This window comes from Callithrix jacchus, chromosome 21, assembly GCF_049354715.1.
Source record: "Callithrix jacchus isolate 240 chromosome 21, calJac240_pri, whole genome shotgun sequence".
In the NCBI taxonomy this organism is placed as follows: Eukaryota; Metazoa; Chordata; class Mammalia; order Primates; family Cebidae; genus Callithrix; species Callithrix jacchus.
This window is the reverse complement of record NC_133522.1, coordinates 19,636,217-19,662,502: the sequence shown is the minus strand read 5'-3', so window position 1 is coordinate 19,662,502 and position 26,286 is coordinate 19,636,217. Positions and strand designations below refer to the sequence as shown.

Sequence of the window (26,286 nt, the reverse complement as noted above, 5' to 3'; positions counted from 1 at the left end):
CGAGTTTGCGGGTTCGAGACCGGCCCGACCAACATTGTGAAACCCCGTCTTTAAGATGAGAAGAAAACTTGGGTTCGGTTCGGCAGCTCACGACTGTAATCCCAGCACTTTGGAAGGCCGAGGCTAGTGGACAGTGAGGTCACAGGCTTGATACTGGCCTTGACAGACACAGAGCAACCTGGTCCCTATAAAAAACATAGAAACAGAAAAAAATTAAAAAGCTGACCAGGCATGGCATGTGCTTGCTTCTGTAGCACCTACACTAAAATTGAAATGTTACACAGAAGGCTGGCATGGCCGCCACGCAAGAATGACATGAAAAGGTAAGCAGCTTTCTGTACTTTTTGTGTGTGGCTGTTTTGTAGAAATCAAATACAGATAGATTTGAGGTACAAACACAAAACAAAACAGAAAAACCAGAAAGTTAGGTGGATGTGGTGGTGTGGACATCCGCAACTTCAGCTACTTGAGAGGCTGCAGCAGGACAATCGCTTGAACTGAGGAGGCGGATGTTGCAATGGGCCAAGATTTCACTGTTGCACTTCAGGCTAAGTGACAAGAGGGAAACACTACGTCATAAAGAAAGAAGGGAAATAGGTGGAGTCATCCATCCCGTCGTTTTTTTACAATTGTACACACTGGTTGGTCTGATTTCTTTTCATTTTCTTTTTCTCTTTTTTCTTAAATGAGGTGGGTTTCACCGGGATACCGAGGCTGACCTCACACTTGTAACCTCAGGTGACCCACCCACCTCGGCCTCCCAAAGTGCTAGGATTTCTGCTGTGAGTCACAGCTCCTGGCCCAGTCTCCCTGATTTCTTTCTGAACAATAAAGTCAGCTGGCCGGGCATAATGAATCATGTGAGCCTGTAATCCAAGCGCTTTGAAGACTAGGGCATTCGGTTCACCTGAAATTGCAGGTTGGAGACTGGCCCAACTAACGTGGTGATACCCCATCTTTAAAATAAAAATAAAACTTGGGTTGGGCTCGGAGGCTCACGCCTGTAATCCCAGAGCTTTGAAAGACTGAGGCAGGCAGATTGTGAGGTCACAGGTTCAAGACTGGCCTTGAACGACATAGCACAACCTGCTCCCTGGTAAAAACATAAAAATAGGGAAAAAAAAGCTGAGCCGGGCATGGAATGTGCTTGCTTTGGCAGCACCTACACTAAAATTGGGAGGGTACACCGAAGGCCGGTGTGCGCCGGGCAAGGATTACATGCAAAGATGTGCAGGTTTCCGTATTTTTTTTTTTTTTTTTTGGCCATTGTAGCTGTTTTGTAGAAAACAAATACAGATAGATCTCAGGATATAAAATCAATGTGCAAAAATCACAAGCATTCCTCTACACCAATAAGAGACTTAAAGAAAGCCAAATCAAGAATGAACTGCCATTCACAAATTGCTACAAAAAGAATAAAATACCTAGAAATACAACTCACAAGGAACGTAAGAGACCTTTTCAAGGAAAACTACAAACCACTGCTCAACGAAATAAGAGAGGACACAAACAGATGGAGAAACATTCCATGTTCATTTTTAGGAAGAATTAATATCGTGAAAATGGCTATACTGGCCAAAGTAATTTACAGAATCAATGCTATCCCCATCAAGCTACCATTGACTTTCTTCACAGAACTGGAGAAAACCACCATGAACTTTATATGGAACCCGCATAGCCAAGTCAATTCTAAGCAAAAAGAACACAATGGGGGGCATCACACTACCGGATTTTAAACTGTACTACAAGGCTACAGTAATCAAAACAGCATGGTACTTGTACCAAAACAGAGACATAGACCAATGGAACAAAACAGAGGCATTGGAGGCAACACAACATATCTACAACCATACAATTTTTGATAAACCTGACAAAAACAAGCAATGGGGAAAGGATTCCCTGTTTAACAAATGGTGTTGGGAAAACTGGCTAGCCATGTGCAGAAAGCAGAAACTGGACCCCTTCCTGACCCCTTACACTAAAATTAACTCCAGATGGATTAAAGACTTAAACATAAGACCTGGCACCAGAATAACCCTAGAAGGAAATTTAGGCAAAACCATCCAGGACATATAAGTAGGCAAGGACTTCATGAACAAAACACCAAAACCATTGGCAACAAAAGCCAAAATAGACAAATGGAACCTGATGAAACTCCACAGCTTCTGCACGGCAAAAGAAACAGTCACTAGAGTGAATCGGCAACCAACAGAATGGGAAACAATTTTTGCAGTTTACCCATCTGACAAAGGGTTGATATCCAGAATTTACAATGAACTCAAACAGATTTACAGGAAAAAACAAACAAGCCCATTCAAAAGTGGGCAAAGGATATGAACAGACCCTTTACGAAAGAAGACATATATAAAGCCAACAATAATATGAAAAAATGCTCATCACTGGTCATCAGAGAGATGCAAATCAAAACCACATTGAGATACCATCTCACGCCAGTTAGAATGGCGATCATTAAAAAATCTGGAGACAACAGATGCTGGAGAGGATGTGGAGAAAAAGGAACACTTTTACACTGTTGGTGGGAGTGTAAATTAGTTCAACCATTGTGGAAGACAGTGTGGCGATTCCTCAAGGCCTTAGAAATAGAAATTGCATTTGACCCAGCAATCCCATTACTGGGTATATATCCAAAGGAGTATAAATCGTTCTATTACAAGGACACATGCACACGAATGTTCATTGCAGCACTGTTTACAATAGCAAAGACCTGGAATCAACCCAAATGCCCAATGATGATAGACTGGGTTGGGAAAATGTGGCACATATACACCATGGAATATTATGCAGCAATCAGAAATTATGAGTTCGTGTCGTTTGTAGGGACATGGATGAATCTGGAGAACATCATTTTCAGCAACCTGACACAAGAACAGAAAATGAAACACCGCATATTCTCACTCATAGGCGGGTGATGAAAAATGGGAACACATGGGCACAGAGAGGGGAGTACTAAACACTGGGGTCTATTGGGAGGAAAAGGGGAGGGCCAATGAAAGGTGGTGGTGGGGAGGGATAGCCTGGGAGGAAATGCCAAATGTGGTTGAAGGGGCGAAAGCAAGCAAAACACACTGCCATGTGTGTACCTATGTAACTGTCTTCCATGTTCTGCACATGTACCCCAAAACCTAAAATGTAATAAAAAAAAAAAAAGAAAAGTAGAAATTTAGCTGGACGTGTTGGTATGGAAACCTGCAATTCTAGCTCCTTCGGAGGCTGTGGCAGGACAATCGCTTGAACAGAGGAGGCAGATGTTGCAATAAGCCAAGATCGAACCATTGCACTCCCTCCTGGATGATAAGAAGGAAACACTAAGTCATAAAGAAATGCGGGGAGAGGGTCGTGTCATCCGGCATCTCGTTTTTTACAATTGTACACACTGGTCTGTCTGATTTCTTTTTTTTTTCTCTCTCTTATTTTAAATGAGGTAGGTTTTCACCGGGATGCCCAGGCTGACCTCGAACTCATGACCTCAGGTGACCCGCCCACCTCAGCCTCCCAAAGTGCTAGGATTGCGGGCATGAGTCACAACGCTTTGCCCAGTTTCTCCGATTTTTTCTTTAACAATAAAGTCGGCCGGCAGGGCATGGTAACTCACATAAGCCTGTCATCCAAGCGCTTTGAAGACCAAGGTGGGCAGATCACCCGAGGTTGCAGGATCGAGACCGGCCCAACCAACATGGTGAAATCCAGTCTTTAAAATGAAAACAAAACAAAGGTTTGCTTTGGCGGCTCACGCCTGTAATCCCAGCACTTTGGAAGGCTGAGGCGAGCGGATCGTGGGGTACAGGTTCCAGACTGGCCTTGAACGACAGAGTGCAACTCGCTCGCTATAGAAAACATAAAAACAGAAAAAAATTAAAATGCTGAGCTGGGCATGCCATGCGTTAATTTCGGTAGCACCTACACTAATATTGGGATGATACACAGAAGGCCGGCGTGGCCACCGCACAAGGATGATACACAAAGGTGTGCAGCTTTCCATACTTTTTTTTTTTTGCCTTTGTGGCTATTTTGTTGAAATCAAATACAGATAGATTTGAGGTATAAAAAAAAACTGAAAGATAGCTGGATGTGGTGGTGTGTACACCTGCAACCCCAGCTACTACGGAGCCTGAGGCAGTACAATCGCTTGAACAAGAAAGGCAGATGATGTAATGGGTCAAGTTCGCACCATTGCACTCCACCCTGGTTGAACAAAGGGAAACATTATGTCATTAAAAAAGGGGTGGTGGCGGAGAGTCATCCAGCACCTCGTTTTTACAATTGCACCCACTGATCTGTCTCATTTATTTCTTTCTTTTTTGAAATGAGGTGGGTTTTCACCAGGATGGTCAGGCTGACCTCTAACTGGTGACCTCAGGTGATTTACTCACCTTGGCCCCCCACAGTGTTGGATGGCTGGTATGAGTCACAGCACCCGGCCCAGTCTCTCTGATTCTTTAAGATTAAAGTTGGCTGAACATGGTGGCTCACGCCTGTAATTCAAGGGCTTTGGAGACCAAGGCGGGCGCATTACCCAAGGTCGCGGGTTCCAGACCGACCCGACCAACGTGGTGAAACCCCGTCTTTGAAAAAAAAAAAAACAAAAATAAGGTTGGGCTCAGCAGCTCATGCCTGCAATCCTAGCACTTTGGAAGTCCGAGGTGAGTGGATCATGAGGTCAGAAGTTCCAGACTGGCCTGATCAACAGAGTGCAACCCGCTCCCTATAAAAAAAATTAAAAACAGAAAAAATAATAAACTGATCTGGGCACTGCATGTGCTCACTTCAACAGCACCTACACTAAAATTGGAATAATACACAGAATGTCAGCATGGCCCCTGCGCAAGGACGACACACAAATGTGTGCAGTGTTTTGTATTTGTTTGTTGTTGTGCTTGTTTTGTAAAAATCAAATATAGATAGATTTGAGGTACAAAAACACCAAGAAGTTAGCTGGATGTGGTGGTGTGGACACCTGCAACCCTGGCTACTTGGGAGGCTGAGGCAGGACAATCGCTTGAACCAAGGGGGCAGATGTTGCAATGGGCCAAGGTCACACAGTTGCACTCCAGCCTGGGTGACAAGAGGAAAACACTATGTCATAAAAAAGGACGGAACTGTGGGGAGTAATCCAACACCATGTTTTTACAATTGTACACATTAATCTGTCTGATTTCTTTCTTTCTTTTTTTTTTTTTTTAAAGAACGTGGGTTTTCACCTGTATGGCCAGGCTGACCTCAAACCTGTGACCTCAGGTGATCCACCCACCTCGGCCTCCCACAGTGCTAGGATTGCTGGCGTGAGTCACAGTGCCCAACTCAGTCTCTGATTCTTTAAGACTAAAGTCGTCCGGGCATGGTGGCTCTGCCTGTAATCCAATATCACCAAGGCAGGTGCATCACCCGAGGTTGCGGGTTTGAGACTGGCCTGACCAACATGGTGAAACCTTGTATTTAAAAGAAAAACAAAAATTAGGTAGGGCTCAACGGCTCACGCCTGTAATCCTAGCACTTTGGAAGTCCTAGGTGAGTGGATCATGAGGTCTGCCTAAACGACAGAGTGCAACCTGCTCCCTATAAAAAAATTAAATACTGAGCCGGGCATGGCAAGTGCTCACTTTGGCAGCACCTACACTAAAATTGGAACTATAAACAGAAGGTCAGCAAGGCTTTGGCGCAAGGAAGACACACAAATGTGTGCAGCTTTCCATATTTATTTTATTGTTGTGCTTGTTTTGTAAAAATCAAATATAGATAGGTTTGAGGTACAAAAAAACAAAAAGTTAGCTGGACGTAGTGGTGTGGACACCTGCAAACCCTGCTACTTGGGTGGCTGAGTCAGGACAATCACTTGAACCAAGGAGGCAGATGTTGCAATGGGTCAAGGTCCCATGGCTGCACTCGAGTCTGGGGGACAAGAGTCATAACAAAAGCAGGCAGCAGGGAGTTATCCAGCACCTTGCTTTCAGAATTGTACACACTGATCTGTCTGACTTCTTTCTTTCTTTCTTTCTTTCTTTCTTTCTTTCTTTCTTTCTTTCTTTCTTTCTTTCTTTCTGTCTTTCTTTCTTTCTTTCTTTCTTTCCTTCTAATGAGTTGGGTTTTCACCAGGATGGCCAGGCTGACCTCAAACCCGTGACCTTGGATGATCCACCCACCTCGGCCTCCCATAGTGCTAGGATCGCTGGCGTGAGTCACAGCGCCTGGCCCAATCTCTCTGATTCTTTAAGAATAAAGTTGTCTGGGCATAGTGGGTTACGTCTGCACACAAATGTGCACAGCATTCTGTATTTTTTTTGTTTTTCTGCTTGTTTTGTAAAAATAAAATATAGATAGATTTAAGGTACAAAAAAACACAAAAAGTTAGCTGGACGTGGTGGTGTGGACACCTGCAACCATGGCTACTTGAGAGGCTGAGGCAGGACAATCGCTTGAACCAAGGAGGCAGATGTTTCAATGGGCCAAGGTCTCACTGTTGCACTCCAGCATGGGTGACAAGAGGAAAACACTATGTCTTAAAAAGAGGCGGGGCAGTGGGGAGTCATCCAGAATCTCATTTTTACAATTGTACACACTGAACTTTCTGATTTCTTTCTTTTAAAAAAAAAAAATAATATGGGTTTTCACTAGGATAACCGGGCTGACCTTGAACCTGGGAACTCAGGTGATTCACCCGCCTTGGCCTTCCACAGTGCTAGAATTGATGGCGTGAGTCAAAGTGCCAAGCCCAGTGTCTCTAATTCTTTAAGAATAAGGATGGGGGAGAGGATCCAAGATGTTTGATAGCTAACAGCTCAGGATTGTAGATCCCAGTGAAAGTGCAGAAAATGAGAGGACGCCACACTTTCAGATGAATTTTCATGACTCAGGGACCAGAAGATTCCCAGTGCAGAAGCCCCACGGGTCGCCAGCATGACTTGTGGATGGTGCAGCAGTTTTGCTGGCACCTCAGTGTGGCAGTTATTCATGCAGAGTAAACGGGACTGGTTCCCCTTCTGACCCATGTTTGGAGCTCCAGGAAGGCAGAGTCACCTATTACAGACTCAAGAAAAAAGCCAGACTGGAGATTCCTGGTGGAAGATCACCATCAGTCTTATCGCTGCTTTTTTGGTCAGCGCTGTGGGTTGTTTGGACTCCAGCACTGGGAATCAATAATCTAAACGTCCACTCAGAAACCTAATTAGAAAGGTGTTAATTGTAAAGATGACAGATGGATACATTTATAACAAAGGTAAGAAACCGGCCTAAAAAGGCAGAGAATACCCAAAATCAGAACCCCTCTTTCTTTACAGGGGATTACAGTTCCTCATCAGCAATGGAACAAGCCCTGATGGAGAAGGACTGTGTTCCATTAACAGAAGTAAGCTTCAGAAGGTGGATAATAAGAAATTTCTGGGAGTTAAAAGAGCTTGTTCTAACCCAATGTAAAGAAACTAAGAACTTTTAAAAAAGGTTTGACGAAATGCTAACAAGAATAGACAATATAGAGAGGAATATAAATGAATTAATGGAGTTGAAAAACACAACACGAGAACTTAGCAAAATATGCAAAAGTTTTAATAGCCGAATTGATCAAGCAGAAAAAAGGATATCAGAGGTCAAAGACCAACTTAATGAACTAAAACGAGGAGACAAGAATAGAGAAAAAGAATAAAAAGGAATGAAAAAATTCTCCAAGAAATATGGGACTATGTGAAAAGACCTAATTTGCATTTGATAGGTGTATGTGAATGTGATAAAGAGAATGAATCCAAGCTGGAAAATACTCTTCAAAATATTATTCAGGAAAGCTTTTCCAACCTAGCAAAGCAGAACAATATTCAACCCCAGGTAATACAGAGAACACCACAAAGATATTCCTCAAGAAGAGCAACCCCAAGGCACATAATCATTAGATTTACCAGGGTTCAAATGAAGGAGAAAATACTAAGGGAAGCCAGAGAGAAAGGTTAGGTTACCCTCAAAGGGAAACCTATTAGACTTATGGCAGATCTCTCAGCAGAAACCCTAGAAGCCAGAAGAGAGTGGGGGCCAATATTTAACATACTTAAAGAAAAGAACTTTCAACCCAGAATTTCATATCCAGCCAAACTAAGCTTCACAATTGAAGGAAAAATAAAATATTTTATGAATAAGCAACAAATGGAGGAAACAGCCAGTAAACATCAAATGGCAGTAACCCTAAATTTAAGTTGACTAATCCCCCAATTAAAAGATACAGCCAAAACCTAATGGTATGCTGCATCCAGACCCATTTCACATCCAAAGATACACAAAGACTCAAAACAAAGGGATGGAGAAAGATATACCAACCAAATGGAGAACAAAAATAAATAAGAAAATAAAAAGCAGGAGTTGCAATTCTTGCATCTGATAAAATAGATTTCAAAGCAACAAAGATATAGTGGTAAAAAGAATCAATGCAACAATAAGAGCTAACGATCCTAACACCCAGATACATAAGACCCATAAAGAGATTTAGACTCAGCGAGACAGAGAATTAATAAGGATATGCAGAGCTTGAACTCAAATCCAGAACAAGTAAACTCAATAAATATTTATGGAGCTCTCCATTTTTAAATACACAAAATATACATTCTCCACCTTCAATACACAAAATATTGATCGGCCATTATTAATATCCATTTTTAAAATAAAGCAATATTCCCGTTCTCTCTCCCTCTTTTTCTTCCTCTTTCTTTCTGTCCTTCACTCCTTTTGTTTCTTTCATTTATTCTCTCCTTTCAAAAAAAAAGTAAAGTTACAAGCAGCAAAGGACTTAGAATATCCAACACAATTGTAAAAAAAAAACAAGTTTGGAAGATTCACGTTCTGAATACAAGACTTATTTTAAAGCAACAGTAATCATGGGGGGCATATTCACAAAAAAACTGGCACAGATCAACAGAAGAGAATACATACAGACTCGAGGCCAGGCACTGTAGCTCAGGCCTGTAATCCCAGTACTTTGGGAGGCCGAGGCAGGCAGATCACTTGAGGTCAGGAGTTCAAGACCAGCCTGACCAACATGGTGAAACCCTGTCTCTACTAAAAATACAAAAATTAACCAGACATGGTGGTGGCTAATTTAATCCTGTAATCCCAGCTACTCAAAAGGCTGAGGCAGAAGAATCACTCAAACCCGGGGTGGAGGTTGCAGTGAGCCAAGATTGTGCTGGTGCACTCCATCCTGGGTGACAGAGGGAGACTCCATCTCAAAAAAACAACTAAAAAAATCAAAAACAAACAACAGCAACAAAAGAGAGAGAGAATACAGACTCTAGAAACAGAGTCACAAATAATAAAAAGCCAAATTGTTCCAAAAAATGGTGCCAATGCAATTTAGTTGAAAACAAATATTAGAACTCTCAGACATAAACAAAAACAAACAAGCTTGATATTGCCTGTGATGAAAGAACTCTGACTGTGCTAGCCCAGGAGAGGAGCAGGTAAAGAAAGCTTTGCCATTTTGAGGCCGTTTGGAACCACCTGAATTTTTTTTAAATTTGTGTTACAAAAAAACAAACTTTAAGATTTATTTTTGTGACTTTTTTCAACAGGGAAAACAATACACTCCTCAGGGAAAGGTGAGGCACTGAGAAGACTGGCCTTGGGTAAAATTCTTCTGACAGCACCTGGAGTTGAGAGGCCTGCCTAGGCGAGAACACAGGCACTCCACACCAGCACAGACGGCAGTTGCTGTCTGGGGTCAGCAGATCAGTTCATACACCACGCAAGGTTGCTTTAGATCCAAGTCACAAAAATCTTCCAGCTCATCATGAAACAAGTCCCACTCATCTTCAGAGTCTGTTAACTCATCATCCCCACCTGCAGCCAAACGTGTGAGTGACATCTCCCTTAGCCCCAAGCTGACAACCTGTTCTTCATCATTGTTGAAGGAGTTGCTGTTATCTCCTTCTTGAATAAATTCCCAGAAATGCTTCCTTCACTGGGCCCGGTATCTGCTTGAGGTTCCCACTTTCTGTCTCTGTGGCTCTTCTCTGTGGCCATCAGGGCATCCTGGTTTGTAAAAGGCCCTTCAAATGGGCAGCTCCCACATCCTTCATCAAAATACCTGCAATGCCTAGCGTGGTGGCATGTGCCTGACATCCCAGCTAGTCGGGAGGCCGAGGCGGGAGGATCGCTTGAGCCCAGAAGTTCTGGGCTGTAGTGTGCTATACCGATCGGGTGTCCACACTAAGTTCAGCATCAGTATGATGATCTCCCAGGAGTGGGGGACCACTAGGTTGCCTAAGGAGGGGTGAACCGACCCAGAACGGAAATAGAGCAGGTCAAAACTCCCATGCTGATCAGTAGTGGGATCGCGCCCATGAATAGCCATTACACTCCATCCTGGGCAACATAGCAAGACCCGTCTCTTGAAAAAAAAAATAATTAAAATCAAAATACCTGCACGCCTTGTTGCTCAATGCCTCCTTGTATTTCTGAATGAGTTTCTGCTTCTCTTCTTTCTCCTCCACCCAGGACTCACTTGGAATGACAAAGTTGGATGTGATCTGGCATTCTGGGCAGGACTTAATAATCTTGCTCAAATTGCTTAGCATTCCTCCACTTACGAATGTACTTGAGACAGCAGGCATGGTTGAAGTTGGAGAGGATTCCCGAGAAGCGCTGGCTGGGGTTGGCTTTCTCATTGACCACCTTCATGCAGATCTCACACACTGTGTCCTTGCTGCACTCCACAGCAAATGAGAGTGCTATGCCCTTCTCATATGCCTCAGTGCATGATTTACCGGACAGCATCCATCAGATGCAGAACCTGCAGTTCACACATTACAGAAGTAATTTTTAGGCCAGGCACAGTGGCTCACACCTGTAATCCCAGGCAGGTGGTTTACAAGGTCAGGAGTTCAAGACCAGCCTGGCCAACATGGTGAAACCCCATCTCTCCTAAAAATACAAAAATTAGCTGGGCATGGTGGCACATGCCTGTAATCTCAGCTACTCCTGAGGCTGAGGCAGGAGAATTGCTTGAAACAAAACCCAAGAGGTGGAGGTTGCAGTGAGCCGAGATTGCACCACTGCACTCCAGCCTGGGCTACAGAGCGAGACTCCATCTCAATAATAATAATACCTTTTAAGTAAAAAAAAAAGAATATTAAAAGGTAAGCTACAAGCTACACGGTGAGAGGAAAATTCAGGAGATAATGACCATTTAGTATTATAACCGGTGTTATATTCAAAATCTGGACACAGAAATCCCCCCTCAAACAACAGGCAATGTTTCTTATTTATGTTACAGGGAGAATAACTTCAAGCAAAGAAAAAAAGGAGCAGAATCACGCCCACATTTATTTTATGAGGGTAATAGAGCCATAATACCAAAAAGGAGAAAGGAAATTATAGTCTCACCTAACCTGTGACACAGACATAAATGTTTGAAATATAGTAGTGGTAGAAGGATCTCACCCAACATACATTCAAAGCAACACACCACACCTATCAGTATGTAAGATCTATACAGGAAATAAACAATAAATATTAGAAATGTCCATTATACTCATTACAATATTTATAAAGAAAATAAGCTGGGCTTTATTTCAATACAGCTAGAAAAGATGCTCAACATAATTCAAAGCAAATTCATGCATGACTAAATGAAAGTCTAGGCAAACTGGAAAGCAGAGGAAACCTATTATTAACAAAGGTTACCTAGCAAGAGCCAATGTGAGATGGTCTGCAACTGAATCCCACCCAAATCTCAGGTTCAGTTGTAATCTTCAACGTTGAAGGAGGGACCTGGTGGGAGAATGTGACTGGATCTTGCAGGCAGATTTCTAATGGATAGTTTAGTAGCATCCCCTTGGTACTAACCCTGTGATACTGAGTGAGTTTTTCCAAGATCTGGTTGTGGTGTTCGCGCCAAAGGCTCGAGACAGTTAGTTGATTCGTCTCAGTTTGGCTGCTGGACCTGTACTGCATTTCCTCACCTCGAGGGCTGTCGAGTGAGACAGGGCCGTAAGCTGACTCACTAAAAGCAACAACAGAATGCAAAGCAAAGGCCTGCAGTTTATGAGGACATTGTGCTGTCTGCTTCCATGTCCCCCTTCAGTCTCTGTGTAAGCAATAAACTTGCTGCAATTGAAATGTCTAAGAGGAGCAGAGACCTCTGCCCATATTTTCCCTGGAGCCAAGCCTTTGTTTTAGCTCCTGATGCAAAACTGGTTTAACCAGCCACCTTAAGGGTGCCATTGTATCTTTGGAATGTAAAATCATTGAAATGTAAACTACTACCACTAGCCCCCTTAAACTGCTTCCTGAGCAGGATATCAAGCCCCGGATATCTATTTTATGGAGTTTTTGTTTCCTTTCTGTTTTCCCCTTTGTTTCTTTTTGCTGAGATAAGGTAAATGTAAACAAGACAAAAGGTATAAAAGCTGTAACCCACAAAAATAAATTTGCTGCGTTTTGGCCATAATCTTCACGCAGCCCTCCAGACTCTACTTTTCTATATTCTTTCTTTTCCGTGCACTCTCTCTCTCAGGTTGAACGAGACATCTACGTTGGCGGTCTTGGGGACTCCTGCGGGTCGGTAGTCCCCCGGCAGATGTGCCGGACCCCAACATCTGGTAGTTTAAAAGTATGTGGCGCCTCCGCACTCACTCTTTTGCTCCTTCTCTGGCCCTGTGGCATGCCTGCTCCCCCTTCACCTTCTCACATGTAAGTTTTCTGAGGCCTCCCCAGAAGCCAGGCAGATGCCAGCATCATGCTTCCTGAATAGCCTGCAGAACTATGAGCCAAGAAAACCTCTTTTCTTTACCCAATCTCAGGTATTTCTGTATAGCAATGGAAAAATAGACTGACACATAATGTTACACACACAATGGGTGGGTTTGATCACTTGGCAGACCAATGAACACAACCAAGGGTGCATAATAAGGGGGTTTCATTACTTGGAACAAGTAAAAAGGACATGGGAATGGTTCCCCAAAGCAATGCCTCCCCAGAGTGAAAAGGGGGCTTTTATTGGGCTGGTTAGCTAAGTCATTATATGTGGAGGCAGAGTAAAGGCAGTGCAGGCGCAGTAGCTAATCACGCGTCTACCTTTGTGACATGTGTAGTAAATGACAGCAGAGCTCCTCCCTGGGCAGGGTTTTTAGTATGGTAATGAATTTACCAAAGATCCAACTCGTTTTCTTTGTTGTTGTTGTTTTGCAAGGGCTGAGCTTCTTTCTGGAACTTTTGAAACAACAAGAACTCAAAGTGCAACAGTTACAAGTGGGTTCAAAGTGTGTACAAAAAATTCAGGGACCCTGGGTTACACTAAGAGCAAATATCAGAGTTAATGTGGAAAGCACGTATATTTTTCCTCAAGACTGGCTTTATCTATTTCTATTTTTACTTCATTTACATATAGACCCTTATACGCCTCATAAATCCATTAAAATGCCAAGTGGAGAATGAAAAAAGAGCTGCCTGGGAAAATGGATAAAGAGCTCACATGAGATGTACTGGTTTTCTGCAGCCTGTGGGAGAACAGAGAAGTGTGATGGCTCAGCAGGGAGGCTGGGAAGAAATGCAGAGGCAGCACCACCTACCATCTAAGACTCAGACATGCTCAAGTGGACTAAAACTTATGCTTTTCATCAATGAAACACGCACTTTTCCATGGTTAAATGATACCTCAGTTGTTTTCCTGAATGACTAACAGAAACAACACAGCAGGGGATTAAAGTGTGTGATGGATAGCACACTGTTCTTTAATTAAAATTAACACAGCAAAACACTCAGTCTGTACCACTTAACTGTTTCCAAATAATACGACTTGTCTCCCAGGAAAGAAAACCCACAGAAAGCCAAGTAAAATGAATATGGAGGCTTTAAGGCAAGAATTTTTCAGTAGCTTTAACTGGGTTACAGTTTCTCAAAAGGTCTTTTTATAGGATGTTTTTGGTGACTCACCTGTGAGAGCAAACTAAACTGTATTTTCCTCCTGGCTATGTCACAAACTGGGTGTCCCTAGATAAGGCACTCAACCCATCAGGAGCAATTTCTTTAAGCTTTCAAGAGTTGGAAGTAAATAAGCAGGCAAGCCCTTTGTGAGCTGTCATCCTGGGGTCCTGTGAGGCCAGGACCAAATCCTGGGTGTCACATGTGGGGACGGACCTCTGTGGCAACAGTGCAGCATCTGTGAAGAATGAAAAAACAAGCAACTGGGGATGCTTTAGGAATAGCCCAATTGGATTTCTACCCTCTGGCTGCTTATCCCTTAACCATCAGCCTGACCCTCACAAGTTCTGACAGAAAATGGCATTTCTTGTGCAGCCTGCTCTGGGACCTCCCAGTTCACCTTGGTCTTCTCAAAGCTGGTCCAGGCCTTCCACTGTCCCAGAGTGTGGTGGCTTCTGGAGGTGGCCAAATCTTCAAATCTAGCCAGAAGGACCCAAATTGCTTCTGGCCAGCAAATCTAGGACCTGCTCCTGTCTTCACACTTTTGCCTCTTCTCCAAAGCTCTGGTGAGGGAGGGTGATGTTGTAAAGCACCTCTCCCTCCATTCATCCATAAGCATCCCTGTGGAGCCAGGGGAGTAGCTTGAGGCTCCTTCTTTTCCATGTTTGTGCCACTCCACTTTGGGAACTAGAGCAGCAGTTGAAAATAAGAAGGGCTTATAACTTTTTTTCCATTCAGGAAATTGAAATAGAAACCCGAAAGTTTGAGTCTTGTCTGGACTCCAGCACTAACTTGCTGTGTGACTTTAGTGAAATCATGGCCCCTCCTGGGACTGCTATTCTTTCTCTGTGAAGCAGAAATAGATTATTACAGGTGGGAATCCAGATGATAAAAGCCAGTTTGAGGGGCACAGCCAGGTGTCAGTATCCACCTCATGCAGAAGTGCAAATGTGAGAGGCCCTTGTGCTGACCTCCACCTCTCACAGACCCTCCCATCCCTCTCTCCTTCCCTCAGCTTGGGAGACTGAACTCTGCCTTCTTCCTAAAGGTGCAGAAAAGAGAGGAGGAGAGGGAGTTACATCCTTCCCATTCCTTACAGCCACTGAGATCTCAGGGGAAAATATATGAGCACCTTTTATTACGCTTTCCTGGAGACTGAGCAAAATTGTCTGTCCCAGGACACTGCCACTATGTGTTTTGTGGGTTTTCCTAAAACCATGAAGGGCTATATTTTGTACCAAAGAATGAGACACCTCCAGTTGTCACTAGAGCTTCTTTATTACTTTGTAGTGAATAAGGAACAACCTTTTTGTCTCACTTTCCTCTTAAGAGAGAACTTGCCAGAGACTGCAGAGCCCTGTGCCATTGGATACATACAGCAAGACGGGAAAACAAACAGGAAATCTAAGTCTGGAGGTTTCATCAAATCCTCTATTATCTTTAGAATTTTCATCCCCTGAAATCATGAACCAGGCTGAATTTATTCCAGAGCTGACTTCAGAACTCAGTGTCAGAAAGGGCGCAGTGTAATGCATGTATCTGGAAGACTCTTGGAGACACACCTGTGGCCACTGACTTCAAATCAAGGTCAGCGTCTCACCATAATTGAAAGGAAGTTCTAGGCTTTTAAGTGCTTGAATGAGAACCCACTCATACCCCTGACACATTTTGCCAGACAGGTCCCACACACAGCACCCCAGGCAACTTCCAGGATACTAGGGAGACATACACATCATGTGCCCTATGTAAGGGCTTATTGTCAATATACGCAGGGATATGATGGGCACCAGAAGTCCTCTCATCTGCATTACCAGGATCATGGGTCCCAGGCCTTGTGGAGAACAGAGCTTCATTGTTTGCAATCAAGCTTGGTCCCCAGGGATGAGGCTTCCACGCATGAACTTAGTGTTTCTACTTCCAAGAAACAGGAGAATATGGGGAAGAATTTTGCACCAAACCATAACAGATGTGATCGGGCCATTTCAGAAACAACTCATCTGCACAGTACCTAGGCCTTCATAGGATAAGCATTGCTTTGAACACAATTTCTTTATCTTCCTGATTCCCTGTCAAGGAACAACCCATGGGAGATGCCATAAAATACCACATGAGAAGACATTTGAACCTCTGATACCTAGGGACCAAAAAACACAATATTATAGATTTTTAAATCAATTCCGTTGCAATCAGGACACCTATTGTTGGGACTATGTTTGGATCCCCTTCCAGAAACACTCCCTTCATTCATGGAAGCCATCTTTCTCTCCCCTGGATTTCCGCTCTGGAGTACCCTTCCACACTCTCTCGTGGAAGCCTGTCTTCCCCTCCTAAACTCCATCTCTGTCTATGCCCTTTCACTCAGGGTGGAAGCTGCTTTCCTCTCCTGGATTCCATCATTTTGGATTCTCTCACTCCGTGTAAGAGTTAGCTGTTTCTTTCTCTCTCCTTCTCATGTTTCTCTCTAAATAAATTACTTTCTAACAAAAAAAACTCCACTTATTTTCTAACATTTCAATCTTTAGAATTTATTGGAGCTTCTTTATGGCCTAAAAAATGGATTATCCTTTATTTATTTATTTATTATTTATTATTAGTTTTTTTAGCTTCCTGGGAAATACTTTTAAAATCTAGCTAATTCAAGTACACTATATCATAAAGAGTAGTTTGTTTTTTTTTAAGAAATAAGAGAAGGAAAAAAAGAAAAAAAAGGAGTGAACGAGAGGAAGAAAAAGGGAGAGAGAACAGGAGTGTTGCTTTATTTTAAAAATGAGTATTGAAAACCTCTTTTATACCAATAATTGTGCTTAATAATGGCCAATCAATATTTCATTTAAACCTATGAGTAGGTGTGATGTGGTACTGACAAGAATGTATATTTTGTGTATTTAAAGTGGAGAGCTCTATAAATATTTATCAAGTTTACTTGTTCTAGATCTGAGTTCAAGTCCTGGATATGCTTATTAATTTTTTGTCTCATTGATCTATCTAATATTGATGTTGAAGTCTCCCACTATTATTGTGTGGGAGTCTAGGGAGTCTAAGTCTCTTTATAGGCCTTATGTATCTGGGTGTTAGGATTTTTAGCTCTTATTGTTGCATTGATCCTTTTACCACCATAGCTTTGTTGCTTTAAAACCTATTTTATCAGATGCGAAAATTGCAACTCCTGCTTTTTATTTATTTATTTATTTATTTATACTCTCCATTTGGTTGGTAAATCTTTCTCCATCCCTTTGTTTTGAGTCGTTGTGTATCCTTGCATGCAGCATGGGTCTGGATGTAGCATACCATTGGGTTTTGGCTGTATCTTTTGATTGGGGGATTTAGTCGATTTAAATTTTGAGTTACTGCCATTTGATGTTAACTGGCTGTTTTGTCCATTCATTGATGTAAATTCTTCAAATTGTGTTGATGCTCTTTACTTTTTGTACATTTTTAGAAAGGCTACTACTAATTGTTTCTTTCTATGTGTAATGCTTCTTTCAGAAGCTCTTGTAAAGCATGCCTGGTGGTAATAAAATCTCTGAGTACTTGCTTGTTCATAAAAGATTTTATTTTTCCTTCATTTATGAAGCTTAGTGTGGCTGGATATAAAATTCTGGGCTGAAAGTTCTTTTCCTTAAGGATGTTGAATATTGGCCCCCACTCTCTTCTGGCTTGTAGTGTCTCTGCTGAGAGATCTGCTGTAAGTCTGATAGGCTTCCCTTTGTGGGTAACCTGACCTTTTTTTCTGCCTGCCCTTAGTATTTTCTCCTTCATTTCAACCCTGGTGAATCTAACGATTATGTGCCTTGGGGTTGCTCTTCTTGAGGAATATCTTTGTGGTATTCTCTGTATTACCTGGGGTTGAATAGTGTCCTGCTTTGCTAGGTTGGAAAAGCTTTCCTGGATAATATCCTGAAGAGTATTTTCCAGCTTGGATTCAGTCTCTTCATCACATTCACGTACACCTATCAAACATAGATTAGGTCTTTTCGCATAGTCCCATGTTTCTTGGAGACTTTGCTCATTCCTTTTTATCCTTTTTTCTCTATTCTTGTCTCCTCATTTTATTTCATTAAGTTGATTTTTGACCTTTGATATCCTTTCTCCTGCTTGATCAATTCAGCTATTAAAACGTGCATATTTTGCTAAGTTCTCATGTTGTTTTTCAACTCCATTAATTCATTTATATTCCTCTCTATATTGTCTATTCTTGTTAGCATTCATCAATTATCCTCTTAAAGATTCCAGGTACATTTGAAAACAATGTGTAGAATACAATCCTTGGATGTAGTGTAATACATAAATTAAGTCAAATTGGTTGACAGCATTTTTAAAGTCTTCTCCTATCCTACTGGATTTATTTTTTGTCAAGTTTGTTCTATCAGTTACTCTGTGAGAGATATCAAATCTCCAAGCAAGATTGTGGATTTGGCTCTCTTTTTAGTTATATCAGTTTTTGCATGTGTATTTTGAAGCTTTCTCTCAATCTTTCATCTTCAAATAGAGACAGCGTCTTGATATGTCACCCAGACTAGAGTGCAAGTGATATAATCATAGTTCAGTGAACCCTTGGAATTATAGGCTCAAGCTGTCCTCCTGCCCCAGACTCCCTAGCAGCTGCTGTACCTAGTTTATATTTTGAAGCTCTTTTATTTGGTACAGACATATTTACCATTGTTACATATTCCTGATAAATTGACCCTTGTTAACATCTTGAATTGTCTTTTAAAAAATCTCTGGTAAGGGTCCATTTTAGCCTTTTGTATTTTTTTTTATATGGCCCCTAACTTCAGATAAAATATTTCACTGCTTACTTGAATCTGCATTTAAAAATGGAAAAAGGCCAGACTTGGTGGCTCAAACCTGTAATCCCAGCACTTTGAGAGGCCAAGGTGGGTGGATCACATGAGGTAGGGAGTTCGAGGCCAGCCTGGCCAACATTGAGAAACCCCATCTCTTCTAAAAATACAAAATTAACCAAGCCTGATGGCACATGCCTGTAATCCTAACTACTCAGGAGGTTGAGGCAGTAGAATCGTGTGAACCCAGGAGGAGGAGGTTGTGGTGAGCTGATATTGCGCCACTGCACTCCAGCCTGGGCAACAAGAGCAAAACTCCATCTCAAGAAAAACAAATGTAAGGAGGAAATTAATAGGAAATCCAACCTAGTCTGTCCACATGTATGCTCTGATATCACCGAAGAGAAAAAAATATCGTGAATGGAGAAAAACTTCCCACGAACTGAGAATTTAAAAGTATAGATCTGTCCATTTTGGTCATTTCTTGTCTCCTCTTTCCTCAGGAGAACTTTGAGTGAGAGTGAAAACCCAGTGCACTAGGATTTCCTCACTTACAGAAGAATTTGTAACAAGAAAAGTCACCCAATATAGTAGAATTGGTTGCGGGTTTTCTTCCAAAACCAGGAAAGTCGTTGCAAGGAATTTTCTTTCCAGAACAGGACATAAAGAATAAATTGCTTTTACCTTTCCACAACTACAGCAGTGACTTGAAATTGATGCTTTTAATTTACTTCTAATTGTGTGGATAAGGGGAGTATCAGACAAGGACGTCTTTCTTGTGCTGCAATGACTGGAAAGAAAACCATGTAGAGAAAGTAGAGAGGCTGTTAGCTACCTTGGATTATTCTTACCCAATGATCTCCATTGATTATAACTGTGAAGCAGGCTCCCTCCCACCTTCTTCATTCCTCTGGGGGAGGAGGTCTAGGGGAGTGATCCTGGCAGTGGGGGCCAAAGGCAGGGACAACTTGGATCTGTAGCAAATGTTGCACAGCCCAAGAGAGAACAGCCAAGTTCTGTCTGAAGAAGAGGACCAAGCCTCAAGCCAGCAGAGCCCATCCAACTCGTTCAGAGAGAGCAAGCCAGAGATCTTTCTGGAACTGCGGTTTAATGCAAAAGAGTTGCCAAAGATGGAGAGCGGCAAGAGAGACAGAGAGATGTGAGAGAAATGGGGAGATTCCAGAGAGAGATGGAGAGATGTGAGAGAGATGGAGAGAAAAGAGAGATGGAGAGATTAGAGAGAGATGGAGAGGTGAGAGAGAGATGGAGAGATGAGAGAGAGATAGAGAAATGAGAGAGAGATGAAGAAATGTGAGAGAGACAGAAACATGTGAGAGTAACAAGAGGAGGAGAATACATTAAGAGAAGGTCTGGAGAGAGAGCTGATCATGGAACCAGGCTTAGCTTTGCATGAATGGCATTTTATTTTCTTTTTTTGAGACAGAATTTTGCTATTGCTGTCCAGGCTGGAGTGCAATAACATGATCTTGGCTCACCGCATCCTCTGCCTCCCTGGCTCAAGCTATTCTCCTGCCTCAGTCTCCTGGGTAGCTGGGACTACAGGTGCGCACCACAACACCCAGCTAATTTTTGTAGTTTTAGTAGATATGGGGTTTCACCATGTTGGCCAGGATGGTCTGGATCTCTTCACCTCATGATACACCTGCTTCAGCCTCCCAAATTGCTGGGATTACAGGTGTGAGCCACTGTGCCCAGCCAGAGGGCTTTTTTAAAGGCCTGTTGCTCCCATATCTTCTTTTTGGATATGGGTTATATAGATGTATATAATTTGGCCAGGTGCAGTGGCCAGTCAATGAGGTGAAACCCCGTCTCTACTCAAAATACAAAAATTAGCTGGGCATGGTGGTGTGCGCCTGTAGTCCCAGCTACTCGGGAGGCTGAGGCAGGAGAATTACAGGAGCATATCTGTAATAGGCTGATAGTGACCTCCCAAGATGCTCATAACTTAATCCCTGAAACCGGTGAACATGACCTCATATGGTAAAAGAGGCTTTGCAGATATAATGAAGTTAAGGACTTTTGGCCAGGAAGATTATTCTGGCTTGTCACAGTGGGGTTGATGTACTCACCCAGATCCGTATCAGAGCAGAGCAGGTGATGGAGAGCGATGGAAAGTGTAGTGATGGAAGCAGGAACCGTGAGTCATTCAAGAATGGCAGCACAAGCTGAAGAGTGCAGGAAGCCTCCAGGGCCAGGACACTCATTCTCCTACAGAGCCTGGGAAGGTACCTGCCCTGCTCCCACCTTGAGTCAGTGGGACTGACTTTAGAATTCTGGCCTTCAGAACTGTAAAGGAATACATCTGTGTAGTTTTTTTTTTAGACAGAGTTCCGCTCTTTTTACCAAGGCTGGAGTGCAATGGCATGATCTCGGCTCACTGCAACCTCCGCCTTCCAGGTTGAAGCAATTCTCCTGCCTCAGCCTCCTGAGTAGCTGGGATTACAGGCATGCACTCCCACACCCAGCTATTTTTGTATGTTTAGTAGAGATGGAGTTTCTCCATGTTAGTGAGGCTGGTCTCGAACTCCTTACCTCAGGTGATCCACCCACCTCAGCCTCCCAAAGTGTTGGATTACAGGTGTGAGCCACCATACTCAGCTATGTCTATGTTGTTTTAAGCCCTAAGTGTGTGGTAATTTGTTGCAGCAGAAACAGGAAACTAGTATTGTAGTGAAGCCTCAAAACCCAGCGGAAGGGGCTGGGTGCAGTCATTCATGCCTGTAATCCCAGCATTTTGGGAGATCAAATTGGGCAGATCACTTCAGGTTGGACGTTCAAGACCAGACTGGTCAACATGGTGAAACAGTGTCTCTGCAAAAAAACTAGCTGGTGTGGTGGCACATGCCTGTAATCTCAGCTACTTAGGAGGCTAAGACATGGGAACTGTTTGAACCTGAAGAGGGGGAGGCAGAGGTTGTAGTGAGCCAAGATTGTGCCACAGCACTCCAGCCTGGGTGAGAGAGCCAGACTCCATCTCAAAACAAACAAAAAACCCCACCTGAAAAGAGTTTCCCATTCAGTCAGCAGTCCCCCACCCAACCCCCAGAAATAGACCTTTATTCTTTATGGGTTTTTTTTTTTGGAGATGTAGTCTCACTCTGTTTCCCAGGCTAGAGTGCAGTGGCATGACCTTGGCTCACTGCAAACTCTGCCTGCCTGGATCAAGCCATTCTCCTGTCTCAGCCTCCTGAGTAGCTGGGATTAAAGGCAAGTGTCATTACACCTGGCTGATTTTTGTGTTTTTATGTTTTGTCATGTTGCCCAGGCTCTACTCAAACTACTGGCCTCAAGTGATCCATCTGTCTCAGCTTCCCAAAGTGCTGGGATTACAGGTGTGAGCATGGCACTCAGCACTCACCAAGGCCTTTGAACAGCATGCTTTTCCAGGTGATCAGTCCTTGTCTGCTCGGGCTCTGCCACACTCTCCACCACACCAAGTTGGAATCCTTAGCTACTTTTCAGAATAGGAGGGTGTGTACTCTAATCCCAGCTCGGTATGGTTCAGATCTGCATTTAACTCATGGAACCTGGCTCCTTCCCAGGCCATGGAGAAAAAAGGGTCTCTCTGTGGGTATGATACAGGATGAGCCAAGATCATGCCACTGCACTCCAGCCTGGGCTACAACAGTGAGACTCCATCTCAAGAAAACAAAAACAAAACAAAACAAAAAAACCAGACTCCATCTAAAAGAAAAACAAAGACAAAACAAAAACAAATGTGGCATGGCAAAGAAAATAATTACTGTGTTAAAGACAATTTCATAGAAAATAAAAGACAATACAATAAGCTGTCTTTTTAGATTAGGGTAATTCTTATTCTTATTTTAAAGCTAAAAAATGAGCTCAGGGCAAGTGTGGTGGCTCACACCTGTAATCACAGCATTTTCAGAGGCTAAGGCAGGTGGATCATGAGGTCAAGAGATCAAGACAATCCCTGCCAAAATGATGAAACCCCATATCTACTAAAAATACAAAAATTAGCTGGATGTGGTGGTATGTGCCTTGAGTCCAAGCTACTCTGGAGGCTGAGGCAGGAGAATCACTTGAACCCAAGAGGTGGAGGTTGCAGTGATCCAAGATGACACCGCTGCAAAAGAGCAAGACCCCGTCTCTAAAAAATAGAAAACAAATAAAACAAATAAAAGAGAAACAGGCTCAGAGAATGTTATTTGATTGAACCATGTTGCATCTCTGGACAGTGAAGCTGAGATCAGACTTTATGTGTAACTCCCCTAGCCTACCAGGACGCCTCATAAAAGGAAGACATATTAATTTGGCCTAATATACAAAGATGCTGGAACAGTCAATTCTACATACAGTATTTCCATGTTTATCAAGGGAAACCTTAAAGGAAAGTGAAAATACTTGTAGAAGGGACTGGACACCAGTGCCCTCACTTGTTGCCTTCGGGCTCTTCCTCCAAGGGTAACAGTGACCTGAAATTATTGACTGTTCCAATCAATGGGAGAAAATGGTACCAAGGTCACATACATCAGGCAAATTCACTTGAGGACCTATCTGTGTACTTTGACAGACAAAAACTGCTTTTGTAAAGGATACTGTGTTTCAGAAAAAAAATCACATTAACAACTAATAACACAGTAAAATGCTGTTGTGTTGAATGCTTCTTTAAAAAATATGCTCAAATGTAGGGAAAAATTGTGAGAGAAAACTATGTATCAATTATCTAGTTAGCTATCTAGAGACATGGTCTCATTCTTTTGCTCAGGGTGGAGAGCTGTGGGATGATCCTACTCACTATAGACCTGCTCCTGGCCTCAGGCGATCCTCCTGCCTTAGCATCCTAAGTGGCGGGGGACACAAGTGGATAGTTGTACCTGCCTTTTTTATTCGTTTGTGTTGTAGAGTCAGGATTTCACTACATTGCCCAGGCTGGTCTCAAACTCTGGAGTCTCGCTCTGTCAACCAGGCTAGGGTTCAGTGATGTGATCTCGACTAACTGCAACCCCTGCCTCCTCAGTTTAAGCAATTCTCCTGTCTCAGCCTCCCAAGTAGCTGGGATTACAGGCATGTGCCACCACATGCGGCTAATTTTTGTAGAAACCGGGTTTCATCACGTTGGCTACACTGATTTCAAACTTTTGACCTCAGGTGATCCACCTGCCTTGGCCTCCCAAAGTGCTGAAATTACAGGTGTAAGCTAGCAAGCTGAGCCACGGACTTTGTTATTAAATAGCCTAACCCAAGTGGGGCGCCGTGGCTCACAGCTTTAATCCCAACAATTCTGAAGGCCAAGGTGAGAAGATGGCTTGTACTCAGGAGTTCGAGACTGGCCTGGGCACAATGGGAGCATCTCTCCCCCAATCTCTACAAAAAAATACAAAATATTAGGTCAGACATGCACTGTGCCTGGCTAATTTTTGTATGTTTTTTTTTCTTATTTTTTTATTGCATTTTAGGTTTTGGGGTACATGTGCATAGCATGCAATACAGTTGCATAGGTACACACATGGCAGTGTGTTCTGTTTGCTTTCACCCCTTCACCCACATTTGGCGTTTCTCCCCAGGCTATCCCTCCCCACCTCCCCCTCCCACTGGTCCTCCCCCTTTCCCCCCAATAGACTCAGTGTTTAGTACTCCCCTGTACGTTTTTAGAGATGGGGTTTTGTCATGTTGCTCAGGCCGGTCTCACACTCCTGATTCCAAGCCATCCTCCCACTTTGGCCTCCCAAAGTGTTGGGATTACAGGGCCCAGGCAGCCTCAATTTTTCTTTAAGCAGTCCCCCAATGTCGCACGCTTGGATAGTTTTCTATTTTTTTAGACAAAGTTTACCTCAGTTTCGCAGGCTGGAGTGCTGTGGTAGAATCATAGCTCATTGCAGCCTTGAACCTTAGGGTTCAAGTAGCTGGGAGGCTGAGGTGGGACTACAGAAATGGGATCACATCACTTTCCCAGGCTGCTCTTGAACTCCTGGCCTGAAGAAAACTTCCCACCTCTCCAGTGTCCGGACACACTTTTTCTATTTTTAACCCACATAAACACTGTGCTGGGTTGGAGTTTGTTACCTACCCTTCTCCAGCCACCAGCACACAGGACACAGCGGGAGGTGGAGGTTAGAAGACTCTGCTCTGCGGAGAAGACAACCCAGCTCCTAGGCAACACACCTCAGTGTGAAGTTGCTGAAGGTCCACCTCTGTGATGTCGCCAGAGGCCTGTCTCTGTGCGCAGGAGGCGAGCCACTGTGACATCACCAGAGGCCCGTCTGTGCGCCAGAGGTGCGTCGCCGTGACGTCGTCGGAGGCGTGCCGTTGTGATGTTTTCAGAGGTCGGCCCCTTACGCGGAGCCAATCGGAAGTAGAGGCAGTGCTGCTGGTTCTTCTAGGAGTGCGCATGCACAGGCTGGTGATGGAAGCTGCTTCAGAGCTGGCACTTCCACATCGACAGGCTCCCACCTGGCTGCAGTCACCTATAGGCTCCAAAGAGGAGTTTTAAGATTTCCCAGTCTGCAGGGCCAGGACTGCAGGGACCCAACGCAGTGAGCAGGTGCTGCACACCAACCTCCCGGCGCCTGGTGGGCACGAGTGCAAGGTCGTGCAGAAGCTCCTAAATGGACAGTGAAGGGCTGCCAGTGCCACTGCTACCCCAGGCACGTATTCTCCTTGCCTCAGCCTAGGTACATGTGACCCCTAATACCTTTCCAAGCCAGGGACCCCAGGAGCATCCTTCACTGCTGCTCATCCTGGGCAGGACAGGGTAGGGCAGGACAGGGCAATTCGAGGCAGTTCAGAGCAGGGCAGGACAGAGCAGGGCAGAACAATTCGAGGAAGGGCAGGGCAGGGCCATTCCAGGCAAGGCAATTTGAGGCAAGGCAAGGCAAGGCAGGGAAAATCCAGGCAAGGCAATTTGAGGAAAGGCAAGGCAGGGCAGGGCAATTCAAGGCAAGTCAATTCAAGGCAGGCAAAGGCAAGGCAAGGCAAGGCAACTCAATGCAGGTGAAAGCAAGGCAAGGCAGGGCAATTCCAGGCAAGGCAAGCCAAGGCAAGGAAGGGCAATTTTAGGCAAGGCAATTTCAGGCAAAATAAGGCAAGGCAAGACAAGACAAGGCAATTTCATGCAAGCCAATTCCAGAGAAGGCAAGGCAGGACAATTCCAGGCAAGGCAATTCCAGGCAAGGCAAGGCAAGGTAATTCCAGGAAAGGCAAGATCAAGTCCAACAATGCAATTCTAGGCAAGGTAAAGCCAGGCTAGGCAAGGCAATTCCATGTAAGGGAAGGAAAGGCCAGGCCACGCAAGGCAATTCCAGTGAAGGGAAGGCAAGGCCAGGCCAAGCAAGGCAATTCCAGAAAGGGGAAGGCAAGATCAGGCCAGGCAATTTCAGGAAAGAGAAGGCCAGAACAGGCCAGGCAATTAAAGGGAAGGGAAGGCCAGCCCAGGCCAAGCCAGGCAATTTGAGGGACTAAAACGCTAGACCAGGCCAGGCAATTCCAGGGAAGGGAAGGCCAGGCCAGAACAGGCCAGGAATTCCAGGGAAGGAAAGACCAGGCCAGACCAGGCTATTCCAAGGAACTGAAGGCCAGGCCATACCAGGCCAGGCAATTACAGGGAAGG

General features: G+C 43.8%; 1 long non-coding RNA gene, 4 other non-coding genes and 1 pseudogene across 5 annotated transcripts; 4 read left to right on the top strand and 2 right to left on the bottom strand.

Annotated features, from left to right (window-relative positions):
* Positions 1-238: 238 nt before the first annotated feature.
* LOC118149988 (U6 spliceosomal RNA) lies at positions 239-345 on the top strand. The gene has a single exon (XR_004737758.1). It is a non-coding gene; the product is annotated as a U6 spliceosomal RNA (small nuclear RNA).
* A 3,554-nt stretch (positions 346-3,899) lies between these two features.
* Positions 3,900-4,006, top strand: LOC118149993 (U6 spliceosomal RNA). The gene has a single exon (XR_004737763.1). It is a non-coding gene; the product is annotated as a U6 spliceosomal RNA (small nuclear RNA).
* A 770-nt stretch (positions 4,007-4,776) lies between these two features.
* On the top strand, positions 4,777-4,883 carry LOC118150054 (U6 spliceosomal RNA). The gene has a single exon (XR_004737815.1). It is a non-coding gene; the product is annotated as a U6 spliceosomal RNA (small nuclear RNA).
* Positions 4,884-5,610: 727 nt separating this feature from the next.
* LOC118150062 (U6 spliceosomal RNA) lies at positions 5,611-5,717 on the top strand. Its single transcript, XR_004737821.2, has one exon. It is a non-coding gene; the product is annotated as a U6 spliceosomal RNA (small nuclear RNA).
* Positions 5,718-9,433: 3,716 nt separating this feature from the next.
* On the bottom strand, positions 9,434-11,034 carry LOC100395336 (E3 ubiquitin-protein ligase makorin-1-like; annotated as a pseudogene).
* Positions 11,035-11,147: 113 nt separating this feature from the next.
* LOC118149893 (uncharacterized) lies at positions 11,148-24,904 on the bottom strand. Its single transcript, XR_004737643.3, has 4 exons — positions 24,748-24,904; positions 20,786-21,002; positions 19,380-19,485; positions 11,148-14,149 (listed from the first exon to the last, which is right to left on the bottom strand). It is a non-coding gene; the product is annotated as an uncharacterized LOC118149893 (long non-coding RNA).
* Between the last annotated feature and the right edge of the window lie 1,382 nt (positions 24,905-26,286).